Here is a 12,005-nt window from a genome sequence, read left to right as displayed (position 1 = left end):
CTCGTTGTTTTATCCATGTGAGTCCTATTAACCATACTAATATGACGGAAATGCCTGCAGCGACGTTCTTCAGGCGTCGGAACGGTATGATATTTGACAGCCTAGGCCTGCCGGCCAAACTGTAGCGAACAGTAAAGGTGCGGGATTGTCAGTCTCATATAGATCTATACACAAATTCACGCTCTCCCTACAATAGATTCTGGCTAATAGTTCAGGACTTAAAAAGGTCGTACTTAGATAAGCACACCGTGAAGGGTCTCACAAATTTATTGTTTCAACGAGATTTCTGATGTATTATTGTTATTACCCAATGAATGCTAACTCTGGTACTTTGTATCGTACCCTTGGTTAATGCAAACCCGGTAAGATGTATTATTACCTCGAGTTTGCTAACTCGGGTACTCTGTATAGTACCTTTGCTAATGTGAAAAAGGGGAAATTTTGGGGTGAAAAATGGGGTTTCTTCGGAAGCCCTCGCATGCTATATAAAGTCCGAAGGTTCGGACCCGAAGCTGTGCGAAGGTGACACGCATCGGACCGGTGGCGAGGTTTCTGGTTTACTTCGGACCGCAGGCTCGCAGATGGGAGGCTCGGATTGGACCGGACTTCGGTCCAATAGAAGACTGACACGTATGCGAAGGGGGTGTCTCCGGGGTGTCTCCGGGGTGTCCGATGCGAGGCTGTCCGAAGCTCATTGGACCTCGGCTGCGGTCCACTCAGGAGGTAACACGTGTACCGCGGTCCAACCAGAAGATGACACGTGGAGGTTCGCACGTGATGATGACGTGTCCGAAGGGTGACATGCGAAATTTCCCGGTTTTCAAGATTTTCTTGATTTTTGTGCCAAAAACTTGCGAAAATCATAACTTTCGCATACGAGCTCCGTTTTAATATTGTTATTTTAAACAGACCGGGACGGGAATCCGTTAAAAATTCATAACTTCTTCATCCAAAGTCCGTTTTCGTCTGTCTTTTTACCGTTATGCTACTTTTGACGAGACCTTCGATTCTCGTTTAAGTTGTGTCGGCTAAATATCGATCGATTTATATTTCGAATTTTTAGCTGTCTACTGCTAAACCGAAACTTCGAAAAATCATAACTTCCTCATACGAAGTCGGATTTTCACGTTCTTTTGATGAACGTTCTCGGTTTAACGTATTCTACAAGTTTCATTTATATTGTTAAGGCTAAAAATCCTTTTATCAAAAATTCGCTTTTTACACTGAACAGTGTTTTGTCGGTTTTACCGCGGATTTTCGATTGGTCATAACTTCTTCGTTATAACTCGGATTTCAGTGTTCTTTATGTTTTTGGAAACCTTGTTACAAACTCTACCACTTGGTTCATCCCAAATACGATTATTGATTAATTAATTTTTGACCAAATTTTGACTGGTGTCACATTATCTCCCCGTTAGAGGGAATTTCGTCCCGAAATTAAGTCTAAAGTGATACTCATGGACTAGGTCTAATCTTTCCTATCCCAAGTGAATTCAGGTTCCTGGTTTGTAATCCAGCGAACCTTCACTAACGGGATGAGACTTAGTGTGGTTCTTCAGATTTCCCTATCCATGGTTTTTATTGTTTCTTCTATAGAGTGTAGACTTTTATTTAACTTGATTTCATCGAGTGAAATAACAAGTGTTTTATCGGATAGACACCTCTTTAGATTTGATATGTGAAAAATGGGATGAATGTTATTAAGTTTTTGTGGTAGTCTAAGTTTAAAAGTACAAGACCAATTCTGGTAATAACCTTAAATGGTCTTACGTACTTTGAGTTTTGTATTTCACGCTTTCTCAAGCGCATCTTGTCCTTCCTGAGTGAGACCTTCATATGACAAGGTCATCAATCCTGGAATTCCAAGGGTTTTCTTTTATCGAAGCCGTAGCTTCTCTGGTTAACTCTGGAAGCTTTATGGCGCTTCCAGATTCGTATTTTGTTTTTGGTAGTTTCTCGGATGAATTCCAGATCAGCGAGGGTGCTGTGTGGAAATTGGATCTCTAGCTAGTTGCGTATTACCTACTTTAGTCCAGTGCAGATAGAATCTGTACTTGTGACCACATAAGGTTTCGAATGGAGCAACTTAAATGATAGTGTGTTAAAGGACTCGACTAATTGGTGAATGGATATCCCATTCTTTACCATAGCCGATCCCATAGAATCATGACTACTCTGGTTCCTAGAGGTTTTTGAGTGACGGCCTGAACTAGGAGATGATTCTATTATCTCAATGGAGATAACAGATATATGGCATACCGTGCACTCACACGTTCTAGTTATCTTATCTACTTGCCACATTTTCAGGTTTCAAGGCTTCCTGTTGAGCCTCCTTACTCTATGTGGAGAGATTTGAATGGGTTATCATAGTCTATGATTGGAACTATGACCTGGGTACTCTTTCCGACTTAGGATGTCAGCTACTATATTGGCTTTGTCGAGATGATAACAAATTTCAAATTCGTAGTCATTTAGTAGCTCGACCCACTGTCGTGGTCTCATGTTGAATTCTACCTGGTAGAATACATGATATTGGATTTTGCTCCGAAGTTCATGATCAGACTCATACTTGGCTCATCCACCATAACCTCGTGTATACAAGTCGTATATAATTTAGATTTCACAAAACGTTCGGATGCGTGACTCTGCCCCAGGTTCACAACCAAACAAGGAACAGGAGATAGGGCGGAATCACACATCCTTAATCTTGTTAAGTCTAACATATATACCACACTCGTGTATACACTTAGCAGCGATAGATTAACTTAATGAGTTCTTAGTCTCTATTCTTGAACTTGACCTGCGGTACAATGATTTTCCTATGAGATCTATTGAGGTACTTCGGTAGTTACTGAATTCTATGACTTCTTCGGTGCTTTTCGTTTGAAGTTTCCTGTCTACTGAGTAGGCTAGAATGACGGGGTACTCTTCGCATGGGTACTTCTGAAGTTTTGAAACAAGAGACAACCTAAGGGTTTTGTGTTATGGATTGAAAGAATTTCATCTTACGGCAAAAAGTTCTCTTATACAGCATAAGAATTTTCACATGGTAAGGGCCAGGCCAAAGCATGTCGAATGAGGATGTCAGAATTTTCTCGATGAAATAGATAATAAGTCGTTCTGGGACGAATGCTTACTAGGATGATATCCTATGTACCTAAGTTCTCAGCGTTTCTAGTTTTATTATGTTATTATCGCTACGAACCCCTTTTGATTCGAAATTAGCGGGTACTACCAATACGAGGGTTCTGACAATTTGAAATTATGAACTTTCATGAAACGATCCTTACTAGGTCTCTCTATAATCGCTTGGTGTATACAAGTCATGTATAATTAAGATTGGTAAGACCTTTGACTGAGCAACCCTGCCTTAAATCCACAACCAAACAAGGAACAGGAAATGAGGCGGGATTACTCACTCTAAGTCTACAAATCTTAATTATAAATGACCCTTATGTATACACTAAGTTATCATAGCTTACCTGTTAGGGTTTCAAATTTATATATAAGTAATTATAGATAATTATCGGGGTTTGGAAGCATACCAAAATATAGCAGGGTTCTTTCATGTTTTCCCATGTATTGGGATCAAAATCCTCCTGCTCCCCCGTCTTTCTTCTCTGTTGGACAATCCCTTTTGTAATGTCCTATTTCGCCACAAAGGTGACATATAGGAATGGTTCCAACATTGGCAGTTGAAGTGATGAACTCGACCGGAGTTCTACAGATGCTGGTGGTATGCCCGTTCATGTTGCATCTAATGCAATGCAGCTCTCGGCAAACTCCATGATGATGGTAGTTGCACTTGCTGCAGTTTGGGAGGTTTCCTAAGAACGGCTTGGTTGGTGCTAGAATAACAGGGCTGATGGGGGTATCGACTGCCCCAGTTCGTTGCCCTCTCCTAGGTTCTTGAGTTGAACAACTCCCTTTCGTGTTCTCGAACTTTCGTTTAAGGATATTAGGCTTAAGGTTCGAGGTGTTCTTACAAGTAGGTGCTCGTTGCTGTACTTGGCCATCACCACGATCGGGGTTACCGATAGCATTATTACTAACATTTGTATTGTTAGTATTAAGGTGTGCCATGACAGCTGCTACAGCTGCTGTGACCGCAGCTTGAAACGTAGCCGCATCTATCTGAAGGATTGGTGTTTCGCTGGTGGGTTGGTTACACTTCTTTGGAGGCATGATTATGTTACATGATAAGAAAATGAGTTCGTGAGCGACTATCGTGTCTTTAGATGTATTCTAACCATTTGTATCTATGTATTAATCTTTTGTTTTGTTATATTGTTCTCAATGATTCGACCTACATCCCTATGATGCAGTCCTGGTGAGGAACAAGAATAAGTTTCTAGAATGGTTAGGAACCGAGTATTATCCAAACTAAGTTACCTTTGTTTGGTGGATATCGTTTCCCAATTTTCGAAAATATTCGAAAATAATTCATAACAGTGTCTACATAAAATAGACTTATGAATTTGAGAAGTAATCACTATCAATTAAGATTTTGTGATCTGATTTATTATTATTAGCCGTGACAGGAAAAGAGGATAAGCTCCAAACCTAATGTGAGTAATGAAATCACTAACTCACTAGGTTGAACCGATTTACAAGTTATTACTTAGATGAAAAGGTGCTCGAACACTTCACATGAATCATGCGTGGTTTCCCTTTGTTCTATTCTGGGTGGTAATGATTTGTTCTCTCCTGGTATCTATAGGGTGTCCTTCTCCTCTGTAGGTATATTGAATTCTCGGGCTGTCTTACTTCCGATTCTGACACTGATCCCCATTACTTTGTAATGAAGATTTTAAATCTTGGAAGTTCATGTGAATCTCTCATTGGTGTCCTTAATAAGGTAAGGGCACTAAATGATTTCTATAGTTTGTTTACTTCTCCTATGTTTCTTCTTGGGATTCTCCTAATGAAGTTATGTTGGATCCTCCTTGACTCTTCTCTTGACTGCTGGAGTAACTATGTTTATCTAACGGGTTTATACGAGAATGGGGATGTCTAAAGAATCTATGCGAAAATTTGAATTTTTACGAAGGTGATTCTTTCTGGTCCTTCTATAATCACATGGTGTGTACCGATTATATATAATCCATATCAAATAGACCTTTGAATAAGTAATCCTACTCTAAAACCACATCCAAACAAGGAAAAGGAAGTAGAGTGAAAATCACATATTCTAAGTCTATAAAATCTCGGCTATATATAACCTTAACGTATCCACTTAGTAATTATATACCTATCATAAAAGATCTTTTAACATTTCCCCAAAGATATAAAACATACCTCCATGTTATTTTAGTTATGAGTTTGATTCTTGGACTTCTAGATGCAAGAACTTAACAACTTTTCAGTTTTCTTGTTATAGCATCCTAAAATACTCCCATAGTATTTTAGTCTTTGGTTCTAGAATTCTTCTCGTGCTTAGGTAAGTTTTAGACCAGTTGCAACATTACAATCACTCCCCTAAACACATGTTGGTCATATCTCGGATGAATATAGTTGATCAGGCTATATTGATCCCAGATATGATTACATCACTGTCTAGGTTTAACTGCAATGTCCAACATCCAAATACTTTTGTTTTGTTCTTCTTGTGATACTCATTCTAGTATATATACTCTGCATGTACTTATACTTTTATAAAATATTAATATATTTTTAAAGTATAACTCTTGGTCAGTGTGTTTTTATCCCAATGGGTTTATAGTTGTATATCTTTTATGACTGATATACTGAGTTCACTATAAACACTGCTCTGATACCAATATGTCGCACCCCCAAACCAGAACGGCGGAAACGTTCGGGGGTGGAGAACTTTTAGGTAAGTATCACAACACATGCAATATAGTAATCAAAGTACAAACAACCATTGCATTAATAAGTATAAGTTTTACATAAGTGTTTAAACATTACATATTCAAACACTAAAGTAGGTACAATAGAAGACAAGAGTCGCGGTACAGTACTAGGTAGTCTTCTCAAAAGCTTCTGGAGTGTACCTGTCTACTGGATTCCTGAGAATACAAGTTATTTGAAAAGAGTAGATCAGCATTTAAGCTGGTGAGTTTATAAGTATTTTAGTTCTGTTAAGTATACCCTAAGTTCTTTGAATGAGTTCACTGGTTTCTCCAGGAAATCCTATATCTCCTGAGGTGATTAACTGATAACCTCAATAGTTTCCCTCTGTAATTACTTACTTTATACTGATTATACATAACATAATATTGAATTGATAGTTAAATGGGTGTATCTGCCCTAAGCCCACAACCAAACAAGGAACAGGAAGTAAGGCGGAAGTCACACATTTCACTGTCAATCGGACATTACTTATGTACGACTCTGATGTAATAACTAAGGAATTATAGAATTAACTACTAAAGGTCTTTTATGTTATACTAGTTTCCAAAGATTGAGTGACTAAGTTTCATTTGATAAGTGGTTTAATTCCATAAACCGTTTCCTTTGTATAAGTGGTTTAATCCCATAAACCGTTTCATTTGTAAAAGTGGTTTAATCCCATAAACCGTTTCATTGGTAAAAGTGTTCTTAGTTATATTTGCTCTACAGTAACAACCTTAGTATTAATCATGGAGAGTATTCTATTATCCATAATACTGCCTTGTGGTTTGAAATGTTCAAAACCAGAAGTACAATACTTGATTTCATGATATATAGCTCTTACTGTAAGTGAAAGCTACTGAGGGTATATCTGGTCGGGATGTTATTAACTTTTCTTACTGTTATAAGAGAAGTATATTACTTTGTAATTCACTCGTTGTTTTATCCATGTGAGTCCTATTAACCATACTAATATGACGGAAATGCCTGCAGCGACGTTCTTCAGGCGTCGGAACGGTATGATATTTGACACCCTAGGCCTGCCGGCCAAAATGTAGCGAACAGTAAAGGTGCGGGATTGTCATTCCCATATAGATCTATACACAAATTCACGCTCTCCATACAAGAGATTCTGGCTAATAGTTCAGGACTTAAAAAGGTCGTACTTAGATAAGCACACCGTGAAGGGTCTCACAAATTTATTGTTTCAACGAGATTTCCGATGTATTATTGTTATTACCCGATGAATGCTAACTCTGGTACTTTGTATCGTACCCTTGGTTAATGCAAACCCAGTAAGATGTTTTATTACCTCGAGTTTGCTAACTCGGGTATTCTGTATAGTACCTTTGCTAATGCCAACCCGGCAGAATGTATTATTACCCGTGATTGCTAACTCTGGTACTCTGTATATCGTACCTTTGTTAATGCAAACCCGGTATGATGTATTATTACTCGTGATTGCTAACTCTGGTACTCTGTATATCGTACCCTTGTTAATGTAAACCCAGCATTACCACGTGTTTGCTAACCCTGGTACTCTGTATCGTACCTTTGTTAATGCAAACTAGGTATGATGTATCTTTACTTCTTTAATATGTTGTTCGTATATTAAAGGTATTATACATATCTTGGTATAGTTGAATGAATTTTGGTAATTTCCTTGGAAAGTATACAGTTGTAAATCATACTTGTATCTTTAGTTTTGAATGATAAATTATACCTATTATAATTTATATGTTCTATCTGATTAGCATGGTTTCTCATGGATGAACACCTTTGCTCAGCCTGATACAAAGGTGGTGATACCAAAAGGAGTAACCTTTTGTACTCATATATGTATAACATATATATAATTAAGAAGGAAACGACCTTTGGACAAATAATAGAACCCTAATTCCACATCCAAAAAAGGAAAAGGATATAGGATAATTCATTAGTCCTAAGCCCTTCAAATCTTATTTATATATTTATACATATATAAACATGATTTTGGAATTTATAATTTGAAATAGTTTATAAAACATTTTTCAAAGAATTTAACGGAGTTTTCACACGACTTTAAGGATTTAACATGGCTTCACGTTATTTTGAAAGTATTTGGTAATTCTTAAAAGCATATGGAAATTCTTTGTGTGATTATTATCACATACAGTTATTAACACAATTTAATATTGTGTTAAACTTGTATTCCCCCCCCCCTAAAAAGCATATAAAACAATTTAAAAAGGTATATTATAGGGGTTTGAACTCACTTTGATAAGCGGTGATTTGGGCAGCGTTTCGTTTCCCGTAAAGAGTTTATTTAACGAGAAATCGGCTCAAACCGGGCAGAGTTTCGACAGGAGAGAGGATGAATTCTCGAGAATTCCGGGGCTCCGGGGCTTGCTTTGGGCTTTAGACGCGATATCGGGGCCTTCGGGGGTCGTGAGAAAGTTTCCGGGGCTAAAATGTGAAAAAGGGGAAATTTTGGGGTGAAAAATGGGGTTTCTTCGGAAGCCCTCGCATGCTATATATAGTCCGAAGGTTCGGACCCGAATCTGTGCGAAGGTGACACGCATCGGACAGGTGGTGAGGTTTCTGGCTTACTTCGGACCGCAGCCTCGCAGATGGGAGGCTCGGATTGGACCGGACTTCGGTCCAATAGAAGACTGACACGTATGCGAAGGGGGTGTCTCCGGGGTGTCCGATGCGAGGCTGTCCGAAGCTCATTGGACCTCGGCTGTGGTCCACTCAGGAGGTAACACGTGTACCGCGGTCCAACCAGAAGATGACACGTGGAGGTTCGCACGTGATGATGACGTGTCCGAAGGGTGAGATGCGAAATTTCCCGGTTTTCAAGATTTTCTTGATTTTTGTGCCAAAAACTTGCGAAAATCATAACTTTCGCATACGAGCTCCGTTTTTGACGTTCTTTATATGCACGCGTAGGTAAAATCATACTCTACGACTTTCGTTTAGACTTCGCCGGCTGGTTTTGAGTTTATTTTTAGTATTATTATTTTAAACAGACCGGGACGGGAATTCGTTAAAAATTCATAACTTCTTCATCTGACGTCCGTTTTCGTCTGTCTTTTTACCGTTGTGCTACTTTTGACGAGACCTTCGATTCTCGTTTAAGTTGCATCAGCTAAATATTGATCGATTTATATTTCAAATTTTTAGCTGTCTACTGCTAAACCGAAACTTCGAAAAATCATAACTTCCTCATACGAAGTCGGATTTGCACGTTCTTTTTATGAACGTTCTCGGTTTAACATATTCTACAAGTTTCATTTAGATTGTTAAGGCTAAAAATCCTTTTATCAAAAATTTGCTTTTTACACTGAACAGTGTTTTGCCGGTTTTACCGCGGATTTTCGATTGGTCATAACTTCTTCGTTATAACTCGGATTTCAGTGTTCTTTATGTTTTTAGAAACCTTGTTACAAACTCTACCACTTGGTTCATCCCAATTACGATTATTGATCAATTAATTTTTGACCAAAATTTGACTGGTGTTACAATCAGCCTCTACTTGCACATCCTTAACTTGTACGTCTACATTATTCTCAAAACTGTATGTCACTAGCATAAAGCTCTACATGCTCAAAATCAAGTTGCACCTGAGCTGCTTCATCTAACTCATCACCACATACTTCTTGATTCACATATCTTTTCTCTTGTTCTTCCTTGGATTGAGCTTTTCAGGCCTTGCCACCATCATGTTGATTTGTTATGACCTATCTCTTTGCATATGTTGTATTTCCCACTTTTCCAAGATTTTGAAACAATGTTCCTAGTTTGATTTTCTACAACATTCTTATGTCTTTTAGTGGTAGGTCTTCTAGGAATGCTTTTAGCATTTTTATGTAATGGTGCTCTGTATGCTGTTTTCGGCCACATTGTATTACCATTTATCCCACCAATTCTATCGTTGTATGATTTCATATACGTAATTGTGTTGAACATACTATCCACATATATTTCCACATCCCTATTGAGGAAAAAAACAAGTTATGGAGTGGACACATCCATAACTATTTACTGGCACAACCTACATGAGCATGTTCTTCGGTCAATGTCAACTACAAATGCATCATTAGTCCCCTTAACCTCAAATTAATATAAACCACTAGGTAGGACATACTTGATTTGTAACGCCTGGTTTCAGGTATGAGTTTAAATTATTATTTTGAGAAAACTTGATTGGCCACAACGTGGTGAAGAGATCACCAAGACGTTTCATTTATGTATGAAACACATGCTTAATTTAAGACACCCCTCCATCGTCATGCAAGGGCCACGACGTGGCGATGCTGGATGTGCAAAACCCTAATTTTTGGGCCCAATTCCCTATTTAAAGGAAGTGATGGCTAGGGCTTCCCCCAGCCTTAGCGCCCTTTACCTCTTTAAGTGTCATTGAGCAAACCCTAGCCTCCTTGCAAGTTTTGTGATCATTTTAGTGTCTTTGGTGCACTTTGAAGGAAGAAGAAGAAGGTTTTGGCGCAAAGAACCGACAAACACCTCCTCCCCATTCTTGGAATCACTCTATGGATCATTTGTAAGTCCTCACAATTCAATCTTGGTGATTCCTTTCTTGTAACTATATCCTTTTAAGTGTGTTTTGCTCCATAAATGAAGTTTGAATGATGGGATGAGATAAATTTTACAACTTTATGACTCATCAAGGTCCCCTGAGCTTAAAACATAATGGATCTAGAAGTTGGTTGAGTTTTTAGAGCCATGCATGTCATTTTGGGTCATTTCTTCATATTTTGACCTAATTGAGTGAAGGAAATGCATGGGTCATGCATGTCCATAAAGTTTGTATTTTTCTAGACCATTAAGGTCCAAAGAAGCATTCCAAAAAGTTAGAGATGAGGGCCTAGCGGATTTAGAGTTGAATCCATTAAGTTGTCTTTAAACGGTTTCCACGACGTGACAACTTGCTTGCCACGTCGTGGAGTCTGGTATGATCACGACTATTCTAACTGAACTATACCATGTCATGGTGGCATGCCTAACACGACATGGTAGTGGATTTTGATCGGATCAAGTCGAATAACCATTACGTGGCCATTGGTTGGCCACAACATGGAGGTCAGATGAAGTTGACTTTTGATGGGTTTTATAGGTTATAAAAAATATTATTTTGGAGGAAAAACTTAAACCCTAAGTTCACATGCATTCTAAAGGATCTATGTTCTCACTATGATTTACAAACAACTACTGAATATAAAGAACCCTAGAAGTACATTGATATTTTGGATATTAACAAAGGGTTATTAGAAAAACATACCTTTAGTTTATTATAGAAAATAAACTAACATTCCTTCTTTGTTGGTCTTCATAAAGCAAGCACCAGAAATATTGTGCCTCTAATGGCTCACACCCAAACCCTAGCAAGTTGGAGGCTTAAGAGGAGAGAGGAGAGGGAAGGAAGTTTTTGGATTTTATCTTTGGAATGAAGTGAATTCCGAAAATTAAACTCTAAGGGGGTTTGTATAGGTGATAGGGAGGCTAAAGATAAGGCGGGTTCCTTTTAGATAACCCTAATCCTTTTGCTTTCCTCCCAAGGCATCCATGCTTCCCTAGAGCCCAAGAAAAGCTCTAGAAAACCTCTAGAAACCCTCTAGAAATCGTCCCCCCTGTGGGAGGTTCAAGAATTGGTCAATGCTCAACTTTTAAACATTTTCACCTTTAGTCCTTCTACTTTTAATTAATCCAATTAATCCCAAAATTATTTCCAATTAATTTCTGGTTAATTTCTGATTAAACAATACTATTTATAATTAATATATTATGCTCATAATATATTAATAAATCATTTATTTTGATTTCTAATTAATTTATTAATCGTATTAATAAAATCAGTCTCTCTTTCTCTAAAAAGCTTTCCAGTCAATTACTAGGTTTGAGGGCAACCCTAAAGGACTTTGCTAATACATCAAGATTATACTAATTTAGTTATTTTCTTAGACACCTAATCCAACAGTCTCCCACTTGGATAACTCTAAAACTAAATTACAGGTATAACTTCTAAATTAAACAGCAAAGGGTGCTTTCCAAAGCAACCGCCAAACTTCGATCCGATCAGATATTTGTCCTTAGATAAGTGATCAAATATTACTTCGTTCTAAAAGATATCGTATGGATATGAAACATGGATT

Source organism: Lactuca virosa, chromosome 8, assembly GCF_052849685.1.
Source record: "Lactuca virosa cultivar CGN04683 chromosome 8, Lactuca_virosa_CGN04683_v6, whole genome shotgun sequence".
NCBI lineage: Eukaryota > Viridiplantae > Streptophyta > Magnoliopsida > Asterales > Asteraceae > Lactuca > Lactuca virosa.
Note: the sequence above shows the minus strand (reverse complement) of the source record.